We start from the raw sequence: 14,170 nt of genomic DNA, 5'->3' as shown, positions 1-14,170 counted from the left end.
ATGGTACAGTCTGGGAATTGATAAAGACAGAATCCTGTGTGTATTCATGCAGAAAAAGCAGGGCAGCAAGGAAAAATTCCTACCTGCAAGTACACGGTAAGGAGTGAAAACACGGTCAATTGACCTAATTAGTGACCTGCTAATTAAAGATGTCTTACTATTGGAGCCTGGAGAAGAAGGAACTGGTCCTATCTCTAGCCTGAGGAAAGAAAGATTCAGAAAATGCTATTCTGAATAGCAGAAAAATAGTATTTCAGAAAAATAATATTCAGAATATCTGCTATTCTGAATAGCAGAAAAATGCTGTTCCAAAAAAAAAGGATTTTTTGAGGGGAAAGAATTGATTGTAGGTTTTGATATTTTTGTGATTTTTTAAAAATGATAATTTCCTCTTCCTTGGGAGGGCAGTAAAAAAATGCTACTTTTCTAAGACTTTAGAAAATAATTACTGAACTGCTTGGCATTTCTTTCTTTACATTTCTATACTGTATAGATATAAATATTTACAGAGCTGAAAAGACATTAATCCATAAATAGATGTTGTTTTCAGTTTCTAATAAACATTAAGTGAATTAAATGTATTCAGAATCAATATTTTGATTGTGATTAATGTTGATTTTGTTCTTTAGAAATAGCTGATTTATTTTACAGAGTTTAATAAGTAAATAAATTTATCCTCCTGAACCTCTGAGTTCTCACTTTTAGCTTTAAGAATTCTACTTCTTTACACTGATATTTTTGAATACCTTGTAAAATTGTTCTACACTTAATACCTTCTATTTCTTCCATGGATGGGTACGAAGCCTGGCTCCCTTTTTAGGTATCTTTACTGCAGTGCTTCCATTTCTCCTAGAAGTCTTGTCTTGATCCTGCTGCTCAGTTACTCAGTCCTGTCCAAATCTTTGTGACCCTTTGGACTGTAGCCCACCAGGCTTTTCTGTCCATGGGATTCTCCAGGCAATAATAATGGAGTGGTTTGCCATTTCTTTCCCCAGGGGATCTTCCCAAAGCAGGGATTGAACCCGTGTCTCCTGCATTGCAGGTGGATTCTTTACCTGTTGAACCACTGGGGAAACTCCCTTATCTTGATGAGAGGTTTTATTAATTAGTAAGTAGGGATCTGGGATCAGGGTCCAGATCAATGGAATGAGGTCTGCATTCCTTTTATTTCTCCTTTCGGTGTGGAGATATTCTTTTGCAATGTCCTTATGTTTGCAAGATTTCCATTAATAGTTCTCATAATCAAAATTTTCACAGTTATGAGATGGTGTAAGTACTGATGGTGTAAATTGGCAAAGGAAGAACATATGGCCAATGACTCCATGTCAGTTGTGTTCCCATTAAGAGCCACACAGATAGCAGGAAAGATGTTTGGAATCCTGTGGAATAGAAAAATGGTATCCACCCCCCAAGGCTATTTTAATGGATTAGACCTCAGCTCCATAATCCCCCTTAAGCTGATGGCCTTCAAGTTGGGTTTAGGCTCCATACAGATGAATTTAACTGGCCAGAAGGGTGTTTGACAACACAGCCATGGAGAAGCCCATCTGTCAGAAGGCAGACCCTCAGTTGGTCTCTCAGTGCCCTTCTGAAAGAATTATTTCCTCTCTCCCACGACCAACTGTTTATCTTTGATTTGAGTTTTCTTTAAAGAACTTGATACTAGTGGACACTGTATGTGTATGTGTGTGAATTCATCTCAACACACCCAATAATGCAACCTAGGCCCACAGTTTGGTACCCAAGGCCTAATCCCCAGGAAAAAATGTGACGTTATCCTGTCATGTTGTTTTTAATTCTCTTCAGTATCATAAGCTACAGTTGGTCTTGTGTGCTGTCACTGTACATATTAGCTGAGGCTGGGAAATCCAGGGTGGGGACTGAGATAGGTCTCAGGTGTCCTTTGGACTGTGTTGGCTAACTCAGGGGTTTATTTCTTAGTTCCCTGACACTACAAAAGAGTCAAGAAAGCTCTTTCACAGGAAGTTCTACAAGAAGGGAAATGAAATCACCCTAGGGCTTCACATGGGGAAGGGCCTTGCTGTACCACAGGTTTTGCACTGGAACAGAAGAAACTAGGGGCAGTTGTCATCATCTCAATGAATGGCACCACCACCCACCAAGCAGAAAATTTAGAATTATCCTTGATTCCTCTCATGCCTGCAGCTTCCACATATAACTTACCAGCAAGTCCCTTTGATTTTACCTCAAAAATGAACGATAAGTCTGTATTCTGCTCCCCATCTCATGTCTACACTCCTGTGCCAGGCTCTCTAGCTCTTGTTTGGATTATTACAAGTTTCCTGTCTCCCAAATCCACTCATTTCCTCCTTCAGTCCATTGTCTGCACAGTAGCCATGCAATATAGAACATAAATTACTTCATGCCCCTCTCCTATTGCAATCTCCAACAGCTTCTGATCTGCCCCAGAATAAAGTAAAAATTCCTGATCATAGCTTTTGACATCTTGTGCAGTCTTGCACCTGCCTGCCTCTCTGAACACATTCTGCTTGCACTGAATTCCTTTCAATGCCATGAACACACCAAGCCCTGAAACTTCTTAGGAGACTTTGAATTGGCTATTTTCTTCTACTGAAAGTGTTCTCCCTGCTCTGCTGCATAGATGACATCCTTTCATCTTTCAGGGCTCAATTTACATATCACTGTTCAGAACATCTTTCCTTCCTCATCCTGTCTAAGGCAGTTGTATCCCACTCCTTTGATTCCCCACCTTGGTCTCCTGCTTCTTTCTTATATCTTACCAGTACTTGTAATTATTTTAGTTTATTTATTTTTTTCTCTTTACTAGATCAGGAACACCTCAAGAACAAATATTCAGTCTGTCTTGTTTTATTTGCAGATGTACCCCTAGAATTTTGAACATTTGACAAATAATGGTGTTGTTGTTCAGTTGCTAAGTCATGTCTGACTCTTTGTGACCCTGTGGACTGCAGCATGCCAGACTTCCCTGTCCTTCACTATCTCCTGGGGGTTGCTCAAACATGCCCATTGAGTCAATGATGCCATCCAACCATCTCATCCTCTGTTGCCCTCTTCTCCAACTGCCCTCAATCTACCCCGGCGTCAGGGTCTTTTCTAGCTAGTTGGCTCTTCACAATACTTCTCAAAGTATTGGAGCTTCAGCTTCAACATCAGTCCTTCCAATGAATATTCAGGATTGATTTCCTTTAGGACTAACTGGTTTGATCTCTATGCTGTCCTCCAACACCACAGTTCAAAAGCATCAATTCTTCAGCACTTGGCCTTCTTTATGGTCCAACTCACACATCCATACCTGACTACTGAGAAAACTGTAGCTTTGACTATATGAACCTTTGTTGGCAAAGTGATGTCTCTGCTTTTTAATATGCTGTCTAGGTTTGTCATAGCTTTTCTTTCAAGGTGCAAGCATCTTTTAATTTCATGGCTGAAGTCAGCATCTACAATGCTTTTGGAGCCTGAGAAAATTAAATCTGCCACTTTTTCTGTTTTTTATCCATCTATTTGCCATGAAGTGATTGGACTGGATACCATGACCTTAGTTTTTTGAATGTTGAGGTTTTAAGCCTGCTTTCTCACTCTCCTCTTTCACCTTCATCAAGAGGCTCTTTATTTCTCTTTGCTGTCTGCCATTAGAGAGGTATAATCTGTATATCTGAGGTTATTGATATTTCTCCCAGAAATCTTGATTCCAGCTTGTGATTCATCTAGCCTAGCATTTCACATGATATACTCTGCATATAAGTTAAATAAGCAGAGTGAAAATATACAGCCTTGACGTTTCCTTCCCCAATTTTGAAGCTATGAGCCATGTCGTGCAGGACCACCCTCTTGAATGGATCATAGAGGACAGTTCTGACTTAATGTGGTCCACTGGAGAGGGGAATGGCAAACAACTTCAGTATTCTTGCCTTGAGATCCCCACAAATAGTATGAAAAGACAAATAATGAGCAATCAACAAATATTTGAATTAAAGAATAAATGAATCCAGTCTTGCAGACCATATATGAATTGCAGCTTTAATGGCTGCAAATGCACAGGCTATGCTCCCTTTCATTAAGGAAAGTCATATTTGGGGATGGTTCATTTTCAGAATCCTTTGAGCTAACATTTTTCAAATAAATGTCCACAGGCACAGTCTGGAACCTGATACATTGTCCTGTGAGTTTGTGTTGTTGCTGGAAGCTAGGAACATTCCAACCACAAAGCTGCTCAGTCACAGACTGCATCAAGGCCCTGATCGCTCCTGGCCTCACAGTTGTTTATATCATCTATTGGAATTTATCAAATAAGCATGAAGTGGGTGTTGATGCGGCCTTTATTAGCAACATTTAGCAACTGAAAAAAATGACTTAACTGTAATTTATATAAAAAAAAACAATGATAAGGTGTATGGATTTCAAACATATCTTCCATTGGGAGAAACTATAATGAAGGAATGGTGGAGGTAGAAAATTTGAATTAAATGGTGCAAAAAAAGTTATTATGCAAGCATACACTTGTCTTTAGGTATATTTGACAGGATGGGTTTTTCTTATTCTCCACACATCCTTTATTCTGCCACTTTTCTTTACTCTTGGTAGGAAAGAAAACTTTTAGCTTTACAATGCATGATCTGCTGTCAGCCAGTACAGATGGCTATAAGAAACAACCTATACTGCCAACAGGAAATCTTGTTCATCTTGTAGTCATTCTACATAGAAGAAGCTGAAAGACCACAGATAATGCGTACAGAAAACTTAAAGGAATTACTGATAAAAGGATTCCTTATAGATTCTCCATCCCTAAAATGAGCAGGGATCCTCATCTTTGTGGTCCAAATGAAGGGGTGAAAATGATGGATACACTGGGACACTGGAGGAAGGTGGGAGATCAGAAAAGGAGAGAATATAGCACACGGAACTCTGCTCAATGTTATGTGGCAACTTGGATGATTAGGGTGTTTGGGGGAAAACAGATACATGAATATGTATAGCTGAGTCCCTTCATGGTCCACCTGAAACTATCACAACATTGTTTTTGACTATACCCCAGCACAAAGTAAAAAGTTCAAAAGCAAAAATAAAGGAAAAGAAGAGAAGATGGGGGCATCAGAGGATGAAGAGGTTCTTGGACATGCATCCTAGGCTGACTTACACAAAGTTAAAATTGGCCCCATCTGATCAATAAGGAAATGCTCTGGCCATCTTTCATCTTTCAGAAGAGCTTGGATAAACTCACAGTAGGATATATTTCTCCTGGCAATGGACAATTTTCTGCCACTGCATGCCCTTCTAGATATTTTGGGAGGGATTGGTGGAGGGAGATAATGTTGTATTTACATCAGAGTTTTATCTAAAATCTCATTAGCACAAAGGCTCAGTTCAGTTCAGTTCAGTTCAGTTGCTCAGTCGTGTCCGACTCTTTGCAACTTCATGAATCACAGCACACCAGGCCTCCCTGTCTATCACCAACTCCCAGAGTTTACCCAAACTCATATCCATTGAGTCAGTGATGCCATCCAACCATCTCATCCTCTGTCGTCCCCTTCTCCTCATGCCCCCAATCCCTCCCAGCATCAGGGTCTTTTCCAATGAGTCAACTCGTCGCATGAGGTGGCCAAAGTATTGGAGTTTCAGCTTCAGCATCAGTCCTTCCAACCAACACCCAGGGCTGATCTCCTTTAGAATGGACTGGTTGGATCTCCTTGCAGTCCAAGGGACTCTCAAGAGTCTTCTCCAACACCACAGTTCAAAAGCATCAATTCTTCGGCGCTCAGCTTTCTTCACAGTCCAACTCTCACATCCATACATGACTACTGGTAAAACCATAGCCTTGACTAGACAGACCTTTGTTGGCAAAGTAATATCTCTGCTTTTGAATATGCTATCTAGGTTGGTCATAACTTTCCTTCCATAGAGCAAGTGTCTTTTAATTTCATGGCTGAAATCACCATTTGCAGTGATTTTTGAGCCCCCAAAAATAAAGTCTGACACTGTTTCCACTGTTTCCCCATCTATTTCCCATGAAGTGATGGGACCAGATGCCATAATCTTCGTTTTCTGAATGTTGAGCTTTAAGGCAACTTTTTCACTCTCCACTTTCACTTTCATCAAGAGGCTTTTTAGTTCCTCTTCACTTTCTGCCATAAAGGTGGAATCATCTGCATATCAGAGGTTATTGATATTTCTCCCAGCAATCTCAATTCCAGCTTGTGCTTCATCCAGCCCAGCATTTCTCATGATGTACTCTGCATATAAATTCAATAAGCAGGGTGACAATATATAGCCTTGACGTACTCCTTTTCCTATTTGGAACCAGTGTGTTGTTTCATGTCCAGTTCTAACTGTTGCTTCCTGACCTGCATATAGGTTTCTCAAGAGGCAGGTCCGGTGGTCTGGTATTCCCATCCCTTTCAGAATTTTCCACAGTTTCTTGTGATCCACACAGTCAAAATCTTTGCCATAGTCAATGAAACAGATGTTTTTCAGGAATTCTCTTGTTCTATGATCCAACAAATGTTGGCAATTTGATCTCTGGTTCCTCTGCCTTTTCTAAAAGCAGCTTGAACATTTGGAAGTTCACGGTTCATGTACTGCTTAAGCCTGGCTTGGAGAATTTTGAGCATTACTTTACTAGCGTGTGAGATGAGTGCAATTGTGTGGTAGTTTGAGCCTTCTTTGGCATTGCCTTTCTTTGGGATTGGAATGAAAACTGCCCTTTTCCAGTCCTGTGGCCACTGCTGAGTTTTCCAAATTTGCTGGCATATTGAGTACAGCACTTTCACAGCATCATCTTTCAGGATTTGAAAGAGCTCAACTGGAATTCTACCATCTCCACTAGCTTTGTTCGTAGTGATGTTTTTTAAGGCCCACTTGACTTCACATTCCAGGATATCTGGCCCTAGGTGAGTGATCACACCATCGTGATTATCTGGGTCATGAAGATCTTATTTGTACAGTTCTTCTGTGTATTCTTGCCACCTCTTCTTAATATCTTCTGCTTCTGTTAGGTCCATCCCATTTCTGTCCTTTATCGAGCCCATCTTTACATGAAATGTTCCCTTGGTATCTCTAATTTTCTTGAAGAGATCTCTAGTCTTTCCCATTCTGTTATTTTCCTCTATTTCTTTGCATTGATCGCTGAGGAAGGCTTTCTTATCTCTCCTTGCTCTTCTTTGGAACTCTGCATTCAGATGCTTATATCTTTCCTTTTCTCCTCTGCTTTTCACTTCTCTTCTTTTCACAGCTATTTGTAAGGCCTCCTCAGACAGCCATTTTGCTTTTTTGCATTTTCTTTCCATGGGGATGGTCTTGATCCCTGTCTCCTGTACAATGTCACAAACCTCCGTCCATAGTTCATCAGGCACTCTGTCTATCAGATCTAGTCCCTTAAATCTATTTCTCACTTCCACTGTATAATCATAAGGGATTTGATTTATGTCATACCAGAATGCTGTAATGGTTTTCCCCACTTTCTTCAATTTAAGTCTGAATTTGGCAATAAGGAGTTCATGATCTGGGAGTTCATGACTGGGAGTCAGCTCCCAATCTTGTTTTTGCTGACTGTATAGAGCTTCTCCATCTTTGGCTGCAAAGAATATAATCAATCTGATTTCGGTGTTGACCATCTGGTGATGTCCATATGTAGACTCTTCTCTTGTGTTGTTGGAAGAGAGTGTTTGCTATGACCAGTGTGTTCTCTTGGCAAAACTCTATTAGTCTTTGCCCTGCTTCATTCCGTACTCCTAGGCCAAATTTGCCTGTTACTCCAGGTGTTTCTTGACTTCCTACTTTTGGATTCTAGTCCCTTATAATGGAAAGGACACCTTTTTTGGGTGTTAGTTCTAAAAGGTCTTGGAGGTCTTGATAGAACCATTCAACTTCAACTTCTTCAGCATTACTGGTTGGGGCATAGACTTGGATTACTGTGATATTGAATGGTTTGCCTTGGAAACGAACAGAGAATATTCTGTCATTTTTGAGATTGCATCCAAGTACTGCATTTCGTTCTCTTTTGTTCACCATGATGGCTACCCCATTTCTTCTAAGGGATTCCTGCCCACAGTAGTAGATATAATGGTCATCTGAGTTAAATTCACCCATTCCAGTCCGTTTTAGTTCACTGATTCCTAGAATGTCGACCTTCACTCTTGCCATCTCCTGTTTGACCACTTCCGATTTGCCTTGATTCATGGACCTGACATTCCAGGTTTGTATGCAATATTGCTCTTTACAGCATTGGACCTTGCTTCTATCACCAGTCACATCTACAGCTGGGTATTGTTTTTTCTTTGGCTCCATCCCTTCATTCTTTGTGGAGTCATTTCTCCACTAATCTCCCGGAGCATATTGGGCACCTCCAACCCGGGGAGTTCCCCTTTAAGTATCCTATCATTTTGTCTTTTCATACTGTTCATGGGGTTCTCAAAGCAAGAATATTGAGATGGTTTGCCAGTCTCTCCTCCAGTGGACTACATTCTATCAGACCTCTCCACCATGACCCGTCCATCTAGGGTGGCCACACATGGCATGGCTTAGTTTCATTGAGTTAGACAAGGCTGTGGTCTGTGTGATCAGATTGACTAGTTTTCTGTGAGTATGGTTTCAATGTGTCTGCCCTCTGATGCCCTCTTGCAACACCTACCATCTTACTTGGGTTTCTCTTACCTTGGACGAGGGGTATCTCCTCACCGCCACCCCTGCTGACCTTGAATGTGGAGTAGCTCCTCTCAGCCCTCCTGCACCCATGCAGCCACTGCTCCTTGGATGTTGGGTTGCTCCTCTTGGCCGCCGCCCCACCTCTGCCTAATACATTCTCCAAATTGACATTTGGAAACTGCAGGCCTCAACTGCCTGTTCATTGAGGCCACTTCCCCAACTCTGTGTGTAAATGACATCATTTTATCTTTTTACTTTCTATCCTTTTAACGTTGATTTAAGGTCCTTTTTATTTTTGGTGGAAAAATGCAAAGATTCTGGCAGGATGCACTTTTAACATAATGTACTTAATAACTCTACTATGCTGCTAATGCAAAATTTGATGATATCCCAGCTGGTATGATTAGCACTTAATCATTTTTTATCATGGTGATACTGCATTTGTTGCCTTTCAGCCTTGAAGATGTCAGCAGTCTCCTCTATTCATTTAGAATTTTATGTTTTGGAGATTTTGACTTTTGAATTTTAAGGGTTTGAGGGCATGAATGCTTACAGAAAATTATTTCCATGTCTGCAGAACACAGATGATTCCTGCTTTTTTGTCCTCGAGCTGTTTTGCACAGGTTAGGGAAAGAGCTTTGACACCATCCAAACCTTCAACACAGATCCGTTAACTGTGTATCATTAACTCCCTGTGCCTCAGCTTCTTCTCTTGGCAACTGAGGACAATCGTGTCTGACCACGAACTCCTGGTCATGGTTATGGGCATCACATGACAGGTGTGTGAAAGTGGCTTGAAAACCCATAAACTATTAAATGAAACAAGATTGGTTTCATGATGTTTGACATCATCATCTAAGTTAACCCAATGTGGAGGCTCAGAAAAGTCATGAGTGATTCTTTTTAGGTCTGCCTTTGACAAAATTCTTCACCATGAGATTTCCTTAAGTTGTGAGCATCCCCAGGACTTTTAAATCTGAATTTGATTCACAGAAAATGTTTGAAGAAAACAGTTGTACAAAGGAAGCACGGAGTGATTAGGAAGCAAGAAGTGATTCTTCATCTGTGGGTGACAAAACATTGTCATATAGTTACCTAATTTTATCCTTTTGGGAAATATTGAACAGGAGATATTAAGCCCCTTTGATGTAAGAAAAAGCTTAAATACGAGGCAGCTAAATAAAAGGTTCAAGGTATCTTAACAAGTAGGATAGCCTATTTTTTTAGGATGGACACCCAAATAGGAGAACAGGACTTAAAGCTACTTAGGGCGGTAAGGATAAGGAGGTATAGGGGTGGGGTACATAGAATAATCCCTTTTGGAGGCCTGGACTCCCCACATAAGTGATGCTTTGTTATAGACCTTTCTCCCCCATGGTTACCAGCTTATCCTCTAAACTAGCTGGAACATACAGACCTTAATGCAGTGCTGGCTGAGGCAAATGGATAGTTTTGTTTGAATTTTAAGTATTATCTTAAAAAAAATTAGTGAGCCACTTGTGGGTGGGCAGCTTTAGCTCCTGAATTCCTAACCTGCTCCAAATGAATCTAGGTCAAACTGAATTCACATGATAAACAGAAAGAGTCAGTTTCTCTCTGGAGGCCTGAGGCAACAGGTCATACAACAAGGCTGTCCAGGTGGCTACAACTACACTTTCTGAAGACCGCCGATAGAGGACTGTTCCTTGCATCTCAACTCTGGAGCAACTCTGGTTTCTTGGGCCACTTGACCTGTGGAAAGCAGGACCACCACTGGGTTATGTGGCACATTTTTGAGAATTAGGAAAAGTCATAGACTTTGGGTCACCCCAGCTTCACAGGTATGTAGAGAGGCAAACATATACTACCTTTCAGTAATGGAAGAGACACCTCTTCATCTGAGTAGTTGTGGTCCTGCCAAGACTGGATTTCATCTCTCACTCACCTGTTCAGCCAGGGGACCTTCTTGCACTTTACAAACTGCGTGACTGTACATTTCAGCCCTGTGTAGAACAACTCCACCTTCTTATCTTGAAATCTTCTGCTTAAAACAGTGAGAAGTGCAACCTTCCCCCTACTCTCTTTGGATAAGGACTTTCTACTTTGTCCCCCTCACTAGGGAGAATTAGAGACAGTGTTTACATTCTTTTGACTTTATTCATACCGTGAGAGTCTGTATTCTCTGGATAAAAAGGCCCACATATTTACAGAAAATGAGAATTGCTTCCAGTTCTACACCTTAGCAGATCAACTCAGGAGAATGTGGTTCCTGATTAGTTTGGAGAAACTAAACTAATTTGGATAAGTTCCTGGTCAATGTGGAGCCTGGGGAATAATGATAATTACTAGACATAGCTACCCTTTGGTGGTTGGTGGTTTAGTCGCTAAGCTATGTCCGACTCTTGTGGCCCCGTGGGCTGTAGTCCACCAGGCTTCTTTGTCCATGGGATTTCCCAGGCAAGAACACTGGAGTGGGTTGTGTTTGCCAGTGGCATCATTTCTGGGTCTTAGTTCTCTCCGCTATTTCAGTTACTTTCCATTTTCATATCTGAACTATAATTCCCTCTCCTCCCCCTCTTTCTGTTCCCTCTTGAAGGGAACTTGAATTGCCACTTGAAGAGCTTTGCCTTCTTCTGTACATGTGTGGTTTTCCTGTGTTTGCCTGAACCACACAGGCTGGAGAACCAGATGACGTTCTAGACAACGTTGAGGTTTCAGGACTCAAACTGTCTGAGTGGGATTTGCAGCCTGATGTCACCTGGGTTTCTGCTTGCTCCCACGATCTGTAGTTTTGAATTTTCTGCAGCAGCCATAGTAGAGGTTCTGGTGTCCTGTCCCTGGTCCCCTGGGCTCTGACAGGTGGGGTGCAGGGCATCCACCTTTCTGGTGGCCCTGCTCCTCCATCTTAACCACACACATGGTCACCTCCTTTTTTGGGTGGGTGAGGTGAGGAGAGTTACCCTTACTCACAGATGTTTTCTTTGCTTGAAGAGAAGAGAGGAAAGTGCATTTCACTTTGTATGGGTGTACAACATGGCATGTGTGAGTGTGAGTGTGTGTACATAGGTGTGCACCTACATTTGTTTCTGGTTTTTCTTTTTTTTTTTTTAAACCTCAAACTACCAAACTATTATTTTCAACTTCAATAAAACCCACTAAAGTTCTTCCTTTTACCACTTTTTTCTCTGTCTTTCTAAAGCCTAAAATCTCATAAGGTCATCTACTACAAATTCTTCCTTTCTGGCCTGTCTTAGCTTCCCCTTCTGCAGCCTCCCTGAGTTCTCTCGTAGCGTGCAGTGGCCTGGATTTTGCCTGGTTCCCAGGGGCACCCCATGCCTCTGTCCTGCCCTAAAAACACTCCTACCAGCCTCTTCTGCCTTAACTTCCCTCAGTCACACTGGATTCTTTGATTTCCCAGTTCCCAGTCTTTGTTTAATGGCAGACACAGTCTGTATGATGCTTGCCCATATTCAGGAAGAAGATGTTGAAAACAACTCAGGTGTGTAGTAGATCAACTGTCAGAAAACATATGCTCCAAATGCTGAAACTAAATGACCTGCTCTTCAGACTTTTTTCAAAACCTAGAAGAAGAGAGCTGGTGGAGATACCCATATCTTTATATCAGTTTATCCCTTTAGTTGAAACTGTCAGACCCTCTGCTTTGGCAACAATCTCACCAAACAAACAAGCCAACTGAATGCAAACTTACCAGTTGGGCTTTGGTGTAGCTACATCTGTACAGAGCCCCATTTATAAATCTGTTAATTTGTTCATTCATTCATTCACATTGCCCCTAACAAAGCATTAGGTGTTTTAAAACAAAAAAAATCACTCTATCTATTCAATTTTCAGATATATGCAGGACTGTAAAACCTTCAAATATACATATCCTCAAACTGTTCACCTGACATATTCTTCTATTTTTAGAAAGCTGCTTGCATTTCTTTAAAGGTTAAATATTGAGGCATGCCAGCCTTAGTTAAATACAATAAGTTGGGAATTCCTAATATCAAATTCCCAATACCCTAATTTAACATTCAGTGGCCATCAACCTGACCTTGAGGAAGAATTCTCACTTACACAGATGCCAAAGCTTCCTGCTGGGCAGAGAGGGACATTTTTTTCAGCCAGTGATCCACTTGTAGAGACCATCCCCTACTGTTGTAGTGGCTGGTGGTGTAGAAGCAGCATGAATTATTCATGTGAGGAAGACAAATTAGAGTTAGAACCGGTGCTCTGTCTTCCCTTGTGAGGACTCTGCCAATTAAGATAAAGAAGGATCTCTCACTCCATCAAGCCACAGTCTCACTCTGTTATACTGTGCTTAACCCAGATTCCCAAACTGGGTTTGGAAATGGATTAGTCGATGATGAGCTTGTTTTAAAGGTGATATAGTCTTCAAGAAAAAGGGAAAGTTAACTCTACCAGTGGTTTTAACAGTAAAATGCAAGGTTCAAGGGAATTGTTTTAATAGTGTTTGCTGTGGAAAGCCTGTTAAGCATCACAAGTTCATTTTGGAGAAGCAGCTATTGCTTTCAATTATAAAAGCTGCCATTCGGACACATTTTTAGACCTGAACACAGCTTGCTGTGGTCCCATTGTCTTAGACAATGTCTAAATGGATGGAATTGCAAGGGATCTAAGGGTTGGTAGGTTTGATTTGCCAAAGTTATTCAAAGGCCACTCCACCTTCAGAATTCTAACATGGTGGTTGTTCTGGCAGCTTTAGTAAGAGTAGTTGTGGGGTCGACAACTTTTCACCTCTACTCTGCAGCCATTCCAGGGCTGGAGATGGTCTTGAGTGAATATTGTGGAGGGTATAGTAAAGGCTGGAAAGTCACATCTGTGTTATGATAATCAACTGTTTGCCCTGAATTTTCATCTGTTCTCAGAATATGTTGTAAGTATAGAAGCAAATTAAACTAAATAGTTTTTATCTAATTTTTGAGGATAAGTAACCCATCAATCAACAAACATTTATTAAGTGCTTGCTGTATACTCAGCATTGATAAGAGCTGGGGTGAGTTCAAAATTCTAATGTGTTGGCCCTAGGAGAGGTAATAATAAAAACATGGGATTATAGAACAGAGAGGTTGAATTCCTAAAGAGTGAATTCCTTTAGGGAAGAGGGAAGATAAAGTGAAGTGAAGTTGCTCAGGCGTGTCCAACTCTTTGCAACCCCATGGAATGTAGCCTACCAGGCTCCTCCATCCACGAGATTTACCAGGCAAGAACACTGCCATTTCCTTCTCCAGAGGATCTTCCTGACCCAGGGATTGAACCTGGGTCTTCTGCATTGTAGGCAGATGCTTTACCATCTGAGCCACCAGAGAATTGGGAGGTTGCCCAGTGGTGAAATTGGAACTGGGCTTGGAGAGTAAATCATAGTCAATAAAGAGGAGATGAGAGGCCAGTGCAAGTGGGCAGAATGGAGTATTTTGCCTCACTGGATTCCATGACCAATGAAGTATGGTTCCCTTTGATATGCAAAAATTTAGGTGGTCCATATATCAGACTGCTTGGGCTGCCATAGCAGAGTATCACAGGCTGG

General features: G+C 41.3%; 1 non-coding gene across 1 annotated transcript; it reads right to left on the bottom strand.

Annotated features, from left to right (window-relative positions):
* Positions 1 to 13,879: 13,879 nt before the first annotated feature.
* TRNAC-ACA (transfer RNA cysteine (anticodon ACA)) lies at positions 13,880 to 13,953 on the bottom strand. The gene has a single exon. It is a non-coding gene; the product is annotated as a tRNA-Cys (tRNA).
* Between the last annotated feature and the right edge of the window lie 217 nt (positions 13,954 to 14,170).

This window comes from Bos taurus, chromosome 3 (genome assembly GCF_002263795.3).
Source record: "Bos taurus isolate L1 Dominette 01449 registration number 42190680 breed Hereford chromosome 3, ARS-UCD2.0, whole genome shotgun sequence".
Classification (NCBI taxonomy): Eukaryota; Metazoa; Chordata; class Mammalia; order Artiodactyla; family Bovidae; genus Bos; species Bos taurus.
Note: the sequence above shows the minus strand (reverse complement) of the source record. Positions and strands in the feature narration are given on the sequence as shown.